This window comes from Neopelma chrysocephalum, unplaced genomic scaffold, assembly GCF_003984885.1.
Source record: "Neopelma chrysocephalum unplaced genomic scaffold, ASM398488v2 Primary Assembly neopelma1_24, whole genome shotgun sequence".
NCBI classification, from domain to species: domain Eukaryota; kingdom Metazoa; phylum Chordata; class Aves; order Passeriformes; family Pipridae; genus Neopelma; species Neopelma chrysocephalum.
In genome coordinates, this window is record NW_020897693.1 from 34,819,433 (window position 1) to 34,832,043 (window position 12,611).

The following is a 12,611-nucleotide window of genomic DNA, read 5'->3' on the forward strand; positions in this document are numbered from 1 at the left end:
TATTACACAGCAGTTCAGGAAGTGATTAATTATATCATGCCTAGTTCAAACTTCAGAGGGAATGCAGTCAGTCAGCTGTAACTCATCGCAAATCTGCAGTTAGAACCTCAGTTCTTGACAAAGAGCTACCAACCTTTAATAAACTCAAACAACAAGAACTTGGGTTTATATTTCATCAACAAAACAGTACTTCCTGAATTATATCAATACCATGTGTCAGTTCAATCCTGGAACACAGAACAAGGGAGGAAACTATGGGCACAAGAACATCCACACTTTCCTTTCCATCTTCCAGAAGTTACTTCCAAGGCCCCTATAATGACAGCGTTTTTTTTAGGTGAGGTGAACTCATATGGCACTAAAGTGAAACACTTTACAAACTATGGGGAAAAGCACCCTCCACCCCATCCTGCACCCCCAAGAAGATTCTTGTCAACTTGACCAAGTAAAAAAATTTCCTTTCTGACTTGAAAGCAGTGCACCAAATCTGAAATCCCATCAAAGCTCATCTCATGACCAATCTCATCAGAGAAAGATGGGAGAATTAAAAAGATTTCAAGAGTTAAATTACACTACCAAAAAGGAGAGAAGAAAACAAGAAATTTTTTCTTCTCTTCTTCAGGCAACAAGTGGAAACTCAGAAGCATGTGATACATTAATTAAATGCAACAATTAAATACAACAATTACTACTAAAAGCTCATGATCCAGCAAGAGATGAAGAAACTTATGTAATGAGTGGGTCTGGGTGGGCCCCATCCTCTGTCTTTGCACATATCAGCCATAGAAACCGTTGGATCCCATACTGAAACATATCCTTGAGCAGACAGTCGTTTTGCTTTCCTGGACATGCCTGGTATCCACAGAACAGAAATCGCACCAGTACTTAGCTTTTGCCTGTGCCATTGTATTTCATTACCAACTTTTGTGGCCTCACTCTCTTTCACTTAATTTTACAGCAACCAAAACATGTGCCACCAAACACTTCCTGACACTGCCGTACACAGAAAGCAAATCTTCTTTTAGTGCTCTTATAAGAATGACAGAATACCAAATGCACAAAGCCTAATTTCACAAGCTTTATTTTCCAACTTCATGACCATTCCTAGCCTGCCTGTAATTCATCAAGCTTTCCCTTGTAAGCCATTCAGATTCCTTGCACCTATTACCGTGTCTGGAAGACAGTTCCAGAAGTTCATTTTTGTGATAGCTAGAGAACTTCTTTTAGCTTACTGTCTAAATGCATTATTGATTAATTCATATCCATCTGATCTTATCTTTTAACTTTAATTGTTCTTTTCCCTACTTGCTATTTACCCCCAGATGTATTTCTACAAAGTAATCATATCCTCTTTAAAACTTCATCTTGGTCAGACAAACCAAGCCATGGTCTTTTAATCTGCTCTCAAAAGACTTTTTACCATTCCATTAATGATCCTTGTAGACCTTTTCTGGGTTTGTTCCAGTTTAAATTCACCTTTTTTCCACTACAGAGCGTCAAAGTGATACCAGTAATCCAGATGAGATCTAACTGTATTTTGTCTCAATTGTATCAATATTTTCCAATAACCATAGAAAAATGCCTGTTTGACATTTGCAAAGCCTTCTTCATGGCTGAAAAATGCCATTAGTGCATTTATCTAAATAAACACAGAGGCCTAACTTCCTGTTTCCGTGCTGACCAATGAGCCTCCAGCTCACACCAGAAGGTCCCTAAATGCATGACTTTGCAATATTAAATCTTTTTCTCATTGTGATGATTCCTGTTGACAGTCATGTCATTCTTCCTATCTCATAGGCAGATTCACCTCTATATTAATAATATCTCCTAACTCTCTGTTATCTGCAAATTTCATGAGCACAAACTGGATTTTGTATTAGGGTCACTAATGTGAAATATTAAAGAGAATCAGTCCCAAGATGAATCTTTGAAAAATATCAGAAGTAAATTCCGTATGTTTTTACAACCTCTCTTTCAAAATACTTCACTATAAGTATTTAGACAGTTGTTAATTCCAAATCCTGTCCTCTTCTGCTTAAATAATGATTTCTGTGAACACAATTTCAAATGTTTTGTTTAAATCCATATGTATTGGGTCCATTGCACTGCACTTTTTAAAGAAATCCCTTATCCTTTCAAAAAAAGAAGAGATTTGTCTGACATGATCTACTTTTGATAAAACCATCTCACGTTTTATCCCATTTTCTGTTTACCTCTATTTACATGATCTTGATTGTGCCTTCCTGTCAAACATTTTCTAAGACCTTGCACAACATCATGGTCAAAACAACAATCCTGTAGCTTTTCCCTCTCTTTTTAAAAGCAAACAATTTTTGATACATGCCAATCACATTGTACCATCCCAGAACTGAAAGATTAATTAAAAATCCTTGCTAGTGAAGTTGCAATTTCAAGTGCCAGTTCTTTCTAGCACATAATACAGGTTTCCTGTTTTCTCAGGTAAGAATTCTAAATCTATATTATTCCACACTGGTGATAGTAATTTCTATTACCCTTTCATTATTCTTTTTGAGTATACTATCCTTATCCTTTGAATATCATTATCATTATCTTTATTCTCCATCTAATTCTCAAATCATGAAGACCAAACTTCTACCTTACAAAACCTCTTTTCATATTTAAATACAGAAGGCCACCAAACCAACAGAATACATGTCCTATATTGGCGCTGTGGTTAATGTGATATAAGAAATGGTCAACATAGTATAAAAGAGTATGAAGGAAACTCCATGAACATCATTTGCCTCAGTGATATTAGAAGAGTATTACTGAAATCAGGAAAACATTCACTAGAAGGTATAATTCCACCACTACTTCCTACTACAGGCACCAAGATTATTTAAATTTTTCCATTCAGTGTGAAGAAAAAGCTATTACATTGATTTCATTCCTTATTTCATGAAAGGAGGATGAGAAGAAAGATGTTGCAGAGGGAAATGAACATCTAAGTTTTATGCAATGAAATTTTATCAAACAAAAAAAGTGTATACTTCATAAAATGCAAGTTCATGGTCTGTAAACAGAAGAACACATGGATTCACTGCCTTGCTGTATTTGCTTCTTAGTCTGTATTGTTTTCTTTTTACTATTACTATTCCATGAGAGAAGCCCATTTAGGTTCTTCCTGAGGCAGCATATATCAGAAAAAAACCCATCCCTATGCCATTATATGCATCTGAGAACAAGGAGAAATCACTAAAATTAAGTTCTTATTCTCTTTTTATTCAGACAGTTATGACATTTCCTCTACCTGCCTTTTGAGCCCACAGAAATGCGAAATAAAATGTAGAGTTCTCACAGCTCTTCAATCATAGTTTTCAATCATCCCTGAGACAGGAAAACCATGTACAAAATTTGTAGAAATTGCATCTCTTTCCCTTCATTCCAGCACCTCCAGACTCCCATCAAGCTCTGCTCAGCCAACCTAGTATGCTTGGACAAACAATGCAACTGATCAATCTGACAATTAGTTAAACACAATACCCTTTAAGATTTCTTCCAAGTTAACCTACAGCAGGACAAAGGAAATGAAGAATTGGATCTAAATAATTCTTTTGAAAGCAGAAACAGTCCCTAAAAGAGGTATTTTTCTTCCACAATATTTTTAAAGCACTCTATAGCCATCTCAGAGACATCTGCCTTTAGGATACTCTTTTCCTATTTAGCTGCCTTGGCCTCTTATTCCCCTTCAGTCTCACTGTTCCCATTAAAGGGTCACAGATGTTGCAGATACAAGCATTCACAAGCTTGTAGTAGTTTTGTTCATGTATATTCATTAGAATAAGTTTATAATTGCAGGATCACATAATATTTCCACGGTACTATTCCACTGCTCTACCCAGGCACTGCCTTTTACACGTTATCCATTTTCCACATGACTTCCAACATCTAAGAACATGTAATTGGACTATTTCATAGTGCCCAGATAAAACAGTTTGGAGAAAATTTGCCCAGAAAGCCTGCATTCTGTTTTTCCCTTTTCTGAATGGATGACTTAGAACTTTAAAATTCTCTTGATGTATTTTTATTAGTAAAATGTTTTTTTTCCCTATAAATTCATGGGTCAGAAAAGACTTTAAAATCCTTTAGTGGGATCTCTGGCATATCACAGTTTATTAAATTTCATTTCATACCAAGGCTACTAACTTATTTTTCACAAATGCATGTAAAAAAACACAGTCCTGTTTTGAATTGAAGGTTATTCATATTTCTTCAGAGAAACTCTCGAATCTTCATCTTAGGAGATAAAGAATCTCCTTCTTCTTCTGTAGTTTATTCCATCACTGTTAAAAAATTTTGAGTTTTGTTTCTAATGTGAATTTATTTGGATAGAGGTTCCAGCACAAAAGGATGCTATTGTACTATGTCTATCTTCCCTAAAAGGAATAGCCCTTTAGAATGTTGGATTTTCTCTACAAGAAAGCATTTATACATTGTAATCAAATAAATTCTGAATAATTTCTCTCTCTTAAAAAAAAATGAACTAAACAGACTGGGCTCTTCAGTTGTCAAACTATAATGTAATTCTCTGCAATTATTTCTGTGGCTCTCTATCCACTCAAAATGCTTACCGTTCTTTTTAAAGTGCAAGCTGCATAGTTATTCAGGATTCCAGTGCCAATTCCATATCCAAAATTTGGTCCATTTCCTATTCAAATTACCTATTTTTGCCAAATCATTACAGTAGGAACCCATGTTGAGTCATTCGTCCACTACGACCTTGGAATCTTTTCAGAATCAGTTTCCAGGAAACAATTCCTCTTCCTGTAGATGAACAGACAATATATTTTTCTGCCCCTAAATATGCTGCTTTTGGCAGTGTTAAAATATAACATTATTTGAATGGGCATAGCTCAATCAACCAGTCCAAGTGGTCCTCTAAGACTGCTCTGGCTTCACTGAGTATTTACTATTTCTCCTATTTTTATATTACCCACAAATGTAACAAATACATTTAGTACCATTTATTTATTAAAATAATGGGGAAAATAGTGAATAGCATTAGCCTTTCACTAGCCTACTGATAACATTAGTATAAAGTAAAACTCCCTTCATGATGACTCCCTGTTAACAACTATTTTTTGTGTTCCAAGTTCTTCAACCAGAGCAGCATGTGCCTCGTTAACACTGTGTAAGGTTCATTTTTTAATTAGGGTCTTTTTTGTTAGGCCTAATTCAACTAGTTGCAAGAATATAAATTAGTATAAATTAGTATAATAAGTATATTATATAACAAGTATAATTAGTTACTATAAATTAGTAACATATAAATGTCAATAAGACTGACTAGACTGATTTTCCATAAATCTACTTTGACTAGTGTTCATTTTATTTCTATTATTTCATTTTTCTTTTTTTTTTAATAAATTCTTAATAACTTTCCATTGTATTTGCTTGGATTGATGCCAGGCTAACAGATCTACAATTACTTGGGACAGTCTGCTTACCTTATAGAATGTAAGCATAACCTTATTGCTCTTCCGTTTCATGGAATAAATAATTAATTAGGGGTGAATGCAAATTCCATCATATGGACCTATGTTGATCTCTATAATAATAGGGTTCTAATCTTTCAAATCATAGTACATGACACTGTCAGAGTCAGTGCAGTAATAAAATCATCAGCATAAATGAAATATAGGTCAGAGCACAGAAGTGAATAAGATGCACTTTGCTAGTAGATATTTTATATATTTTATAGCAAAAGAACACCAGAACTCAGGTTTAATTACATGTTCTGCTAATTAAAGAATTTCTTTTCCTCCTTTTCTGTTTACCAACCCTAGCTGGAGCTGTGTTTCTCATGTCCTGACAAATATTGTACCCCTACCTGACCCATGACCTCCTTTCCTCCTCATTTCTTTGTAAGTCAGGTAACTTTCTTTCTCCTCCATTCCCCCTCGTAGCAAGAAGCAGCAGCTTTAAGATACAAGGAAAAAGGTCTTGCCAGTTTCCTCTCTGGTACCATGACACTCCAGAGTAACAACATCTGGAAAAGCAATGGTCCATGCTAGTCTGTTCAGGGATTTTTTGGAAATGGACCATTTTTGCTCCCTTTAGAAAGGAGATCCATCAGGGTGAAGAAAGATCAGTAGAGACAGAGAATGCTCAGAGTATTTGGCAGCTGGATTCTGACAAGCCATTCCAGAATATTTAAAAACTGTTTTTCAGAGATTAATTGTTTAACCAAATAAATCTGAATCACCAGAGACACATACTGAGCTTGCTGAACAAAACTGTATATGTTTTGCAAAACTGACATCTGTCAGAATTTGAGTATCTATACACTGTGATTAAACTCCCAAATTTTACTACTTTGACATAAATTGTGGCATAACTTCTTCCCATATATGTCATGTACAAAGCCTGTTAGTGTTAAAAGAAGGAAGAGAAGTAGGCTTAGAACCTACCTACCACATTTCTCCTACTTTTTCTTAATTTAGACCAAAATCTAGCATTTGTATGAATAATCAATGATGCTGGCTAAATAACATTTCAAGTTATAAAAACCCTAATAATAATCAAAGAACACTTTTTTCTCCCTGTGCAGTTCTAGCTGTTAAGTAGATGTGCCATTTTTTTCAGTGTGACTTTGGCTGAAGACTTGCATGTTCATAAACTTTCTACCCCAAAACCACAATGTAATAGCTTTTGTAAATGTAACATCTCTGTAAAACAAAACCAGCAAAGTCTGTTGTGTTTTGACCACAGCTCACTTTGGGCTCAATAAAAATTTGAAAGCCTGTGTTATTTCTTATGAAAGTATTGAGACATTTTAGATCTGATTTCTTTTGACAAAAACATGACATAATAGTGCTTGGATGCTGCAAAATGGACTCACAGGTGTGTTTAGGTCACTTTATGAAATGCAAGTCCTTATCTTACTGTAAATGAAAATCAGGTCAAAAATTTCCACAGAGGTCCTCTGAATGGTGTTGGGAAGGTGCAGCATCAATCCTTTTAATCAAGCCAACATGAGATAGATGGTTGCAGGAAAGTATTTAAACTCCCAAAATATGCCATATGATGTGTTAAATGCTACATTATTTCACAATTATATTTTCAATGTATATTGAACACCTACCATAGAAATATTGGAAGTGATTTTTAATGTAAATAGCTTTATTTTCTTTATTTGCATCATTAGAACAAATGAAAAGATCCCTTCTCTGCTTTTCTTTTGAACTGGTAGGCAATATCTATACCAACCTGGACACAATATTCTTTGCTTTTCTTTTCAGACACAAAATCGATAGCATTAAATAGGAACTTGTTTTTCTCTATGGATACTTGTATCTGTTACTGAATCATTTCTCATGTGCAATGAACCATCTTCTTTAATGTCAAAGTTGATTCTTTTAGTTGTTCCTTTAATTTTTTTCCTCTATCTCTTCACTTGCAGTATCTAATATGAAACTACAAATTTAAATCTGTCTGAATGAGAGTATTCAGGGCAAAGTGCTTCAATCACTTTCAAATTGCTCATTTTGTGCTACACCGAAGCTGAAGTTTGTAGAAGAAAAGAAGGTTGCAACTTTCTATCAAGTTCAAGTCTTTGCCTTCATTTCTTTCTCTTCTTTTTTTTTTAAGGTGCAGTCACCAATTGATCTGTCATACTGTGGTTTTCAAAGATGAACTGCGAATGCTCTGAAAGGAGTTTGTAGCTGAAGAGCTGCTGGAAGACCTAGAGCAGGGAATTACATTTTCATTGTGGATAGCTTTCAATGACACTGAAGATGTCTCACTTGGAAGATCATCAAACCCATGTTTTCTCTTCCACTTCAACAGACAAAGCTTCATTCATTTGATGTGGAGACTCTGAGGAAACTAATTTTCTTCTTGAAATAAGTGTGAATTCTTTTTATCTTGTGATTTAACAACTCTTGACAATGCTTACATTTCACTTCAGAAAAAATGTGCTGTTTTCATAACTTCAGTCTTTCCAATCATTATTTGCCACTAAGTCTTTTAGTGTTCCCTTTCTCAACCCAGGTTAATATACATGGAATTTTAAAAATAACTATTTCTAAGTTAACTATTTGTTGCATTAATAAAAAATTTTCCCATTACTAAAAATAACATAAAAATAACCACTTCTTGAATTTAACACTGTAAAGAATGGAAATAAGATGTGCTAATCATGCTCTTTGATGATTTATCTTCCATTAATTTCTAGCAGATCAAATCCATCCTTGATTACACAATACTCTTACCTATTTTATCCTTCACTATATCTAACATTTGGCTCCATCTCTGTTCTCCTGTGGCTAAGAATATCATGAATTCCAGCCATAAGGCTTCCAGTTCTGTACAAAGTAAAAGCATTTTATGGTTTTATAATACGTATTTGACAAAGATTTCATGTACAAAATGGAGACAGAAATTAAAGTGAAACAAGACCTAACTTCTGGAGAAGTATATTATTTGGTAGTTTCTTTTCTACAAAGAAAACCTGATTTTTCAAGTCACTGGGGGTCTGAAACTAGTTTTTAATAAACAATTCACATACACTGTTTTGTGACTTACCACCATGTTACTGGGCTATAAGAATAATGCTCCAAGTTCTCGTTTTCTAAGCAGAGTGGTGAAAGGCACCTTGTGAAAAGGTGCCTTTGGTGAGAAGATGCTTTACATGGACACTGCAATTTCTACCTGAACCAGAGATATGACTTTCAGAATTTTGTTAGGTGGAGCCAAAAATTTCTGACTACATTAGAAGTCAATTTGAAGTTCCCAATATAATATTTTAAAAAGCTTGTGGAGGAAAAACAACAGAAAAGAAAAATGAAGATGTCTTACAGCTGATGGTGACTTTTGCTGTGAAAACATGGAAGTTATTTTTGGTTTAAATATCTAAAGCATATAAGTCTAATAGTTTTGCCCCCAACTTTACATGAATAGAGAGAAACTCTTTCCAACATTTGTATTACAAAAATTAGAACACCTCTTTCATTTTTAACAAAATGCGATTGAAATGGATATTGGTGAAAAGTCTTTGGTTGCCACCACCATTGTCTAAACTGTTTACCACATACACAAGATTGGGGCAGCCAAGGTTGGAGAAGGGCAAACTTCTGATATAAGATCATAGAATCATAGAATAGAATCAACCGGGTTGGAAAAGACCTCTGAGATCATCAAGTCCAACCCTTGATCCACTACTGCTGCAGTTACTAGACCATGGCACTAAGTGCCACATCCAGTCTCATCTTAAAAACCTCCAAGGATGGTGAATCCACACCCTCCCTGGGCAGCCCATTTCAATGTTTGATTACTCTCTCTGTAAAAAATTTCTTCCTAATATCCAACCTAAACTTCTCCTGGCACAGCTTAAGATTGTGCCCTCTTGTCCTACTGCTGGTTGCCTGGGAGAAGAGACCAACCAGCACCTGGCTACAACCTCCTTGCAGGTAGCTGTAGAGAGTGATAAGGTCTCCCCTGAGCCTCCTCTTCTCCAGGCTGAACAACCCCAGCTCCCTCAGCCTCTCCTCATAGGACTTGTGCTTGAGTCCCTTCACCAGCCTTGTTGCTCTTCTCTGGGCCTGCTCCAGCACCTCAATATCCTTCCTGAACTGAGGGGCCCAGAACTGGACACAGTACTCCAGGTGTGGCCCCACCAGCGCTGAGTACAGGGGAAGAATCACTTCCCTGGACCTGCTGGCCACACTGTTCCTGATCCAGGCCAGGATGCCATTGGCCTTCTTGGCCACCTGGGCACACTGCTGGCTCATGTTCAGCTTCTTGTCAATCCAAACTCCCAGGTCCCTCTCTGCCTGGCTGCTCTCCAGCCACTCTGTCCCCAGCCTGTAGCGCTGCAGGGGGTTGTTGTGGCCAAAGTGCAGGACCCGGCACTTGGCCTTGTTGAACCTCATCCCACGGGAATCAGACCATCTCTCCAGCTTGTCCAGGTCCCTCTGCAGAGTCCTCCTGCCTTCCAGCTGATTGACACTTCCCACCAACTTGGTGTCATCTGCAATTTTGTTAATGGTACACTTGATCCCCTCATCCAGATGACATATCTGAAGATGTATCTGAAGACATATTTTGCCTCAGAATTTTTCCTATAGACTGAACAGCACCAGTTCTTCAAAATTTCCTCATAAATCATATGCACTCTCATTGTTCTCCTTTGGACTCACTTTAGTTAACCCACCTCCTCCATGAAATGTAATCATAAATGCTAACTACAATGACCTAGGTGAGACGTTACTGATGCTGAGTACCATAATGTCCTGTATCTTACAGGCTACATCTCTGGTTTTGCACCCAAGGGAGATGTACTCTATCACCCAGATCTTTTTCTAAAGGACTATCCAGTTATGTTCTATTCCTAGCTGTTAAAGCTGTTTAATCCCACCTAAATATGAAACTTCTAATTTCTTCATATTGAACTGCATCCAATTTTCCAGATTGCTTCTCCAACTGGCCAAGACCATTTTAAATTTGAATTCTGTCCTTCAACTTGCTGTGGTCAGCCTACTGCCATCTGTAAATGGAATAAACATACTCTGTACTCTATCCCAAACCACTACTGAAAATACCAAATAGTATAAGACACAGGAAAGGTGCTCATTCAAACCAGACAATACATCCCTCCAATTTGACGGTACTGATTCCTTTTGCTATTTTGCTACCACTGCTACACCTAATGATTGTCTGAGTATGCTTTTCTGCACTAATTTTACCATCATGATGTCCACATCAAGTTTTTATGCTTTGCTTAGAAAAATGTGGCATATATATATGACATGTAAAGATGGTCAGAAACCCTCCTGAAGTTAAGACACACAACATCTATTATTGCTCTTCTGTTCACAGCTCTATCAGCCTGAAGCAGAAGGAAAACAGATTAGTTTGATGTGGATTGCTCTCAACAGATTCATTCTGTCTGTTAGTTATTTCTTTGCCATCTTCCAGATGTTTACATATAACTGCTTTGATTATTTGTCAATTTTATTTGTTCTAGCATTTTTTTAGGAATTGAAGTTAAAGTGACTGATGAAAAATACCCTGGCTTCTTCTTTTTTATCCTTTAAGCACTACACTTTTCCTTTTTCAATATCTTGGAACCTTAGCAAGCACCTCCATGTTATCAGAGATGCCTGCTGACATCTTTAAATAGTTTTGGCCAGTGCTCTAAATAAGCTGGAGTCCATTTTATTAGTCTGCAAGATCGTGGTTCTTTGTTTTTCAAAATAATTGTATTAGCCAAGTGATTACAGTAGACTTCTTTAGTGAATACTGAAACAAGAAAGGCATTATATTGATCTAAAACATTACTAGTTTTCTCTCTCAACTGAGTATTGAATAGTTTCTCAGTCTTTCTCTTATTCCTTACAGAATTCAAGTAGAAACTCAATAGTCATAAACTGTAATGTTCTTTATAGAAACATTTTTTAAGTTGGTCACTTATAAAAGGTTTCTTGTTTCTCTTAATTATAACTTCTTCTGTCCCTTGTTCTTTTTGATTTCTGTCCCCACATACTTATGCATTCCTTTATACTAATCTTAGCAATCTCACATAATTTTCATTTCCTCTATGACTCTTTCAGGTGTTTGAGGTCAATGTATATGATTTAACCAGATGATTTCTTACTATATACTTGCTATTCTTTCCTTGCATTCGGATCATTAAATTCTGAACAGCATGTTTTTCATCAGGAAGTGCTTAATTCCTTTATTCCTTTAAACTTCTCTTCCATGACATGATCTCCAAGTATCCTGAGTTTGTTGAACTCTGCTTTCTTGAAATCCTTTCTTTCTTCTGTTTTGCTGTTCTTCCTCCTCTCCTTCAAAAGGATCGTGGATACTTTCATTTCATGTTCACACAAGTTCTCTTCCACCCTCATGTTCTCATCCATATCCTATTTAGCACAAGGCTGCTATTCTGTCCATTCTAGTTGCTTCCTCTACTTTCTGTATCAAGGCTGTCACAAAATATTTATATATGTATTATGCTCTCTCACAGCAAGCTGTTATATTCCTTTCCAACTATGTAAACTTTTTTCCCTGTTTTTATGAAGTTCCATGCCTCAGAGGATTTGGCTAGTTTCTCAAAGAAAGCAAAAACACCCCAAAAAAGTGTCACCCCACAAAAGCCAAAACTAAACTCAAGCTTTATACAACAGATACTTCTGGCTTGGGATTTCAACAGAAATCTCCCTGCTCTCACAATAGGTGCATGTATCCTCTTTCTTGACAAGCCACCATGTGTGCCCTTATATTTTAGTCAAATGAGCCATTATGTTGGTTGAGATGGATTTTTGTAGTAAGAATCCCAGCTTTTTTTTACTGTTTTCTATTCCTGATTTCTATGTTTGAAGGGACATTTCTAGATTTGAAAGGAGAGCAGATCATTCAGGCTTCAGATTGACTGCTTAACTTATCATCAAAGGAAAAAATTAACACCCATTCTCATGGAACTGTTTACATTAATATTTTTCAATAAAAACCCCAAATTTCTCCCAGTATGCATTCATCATTTGGGTTTTTTTCTGCTGACCCTCAGTCTGAGATTTGGATTTTACTTCTATATACTATAAGAGGAAGAAAATGGCACCTATAGTCCAGATTTAGGAGCACTTGCTATA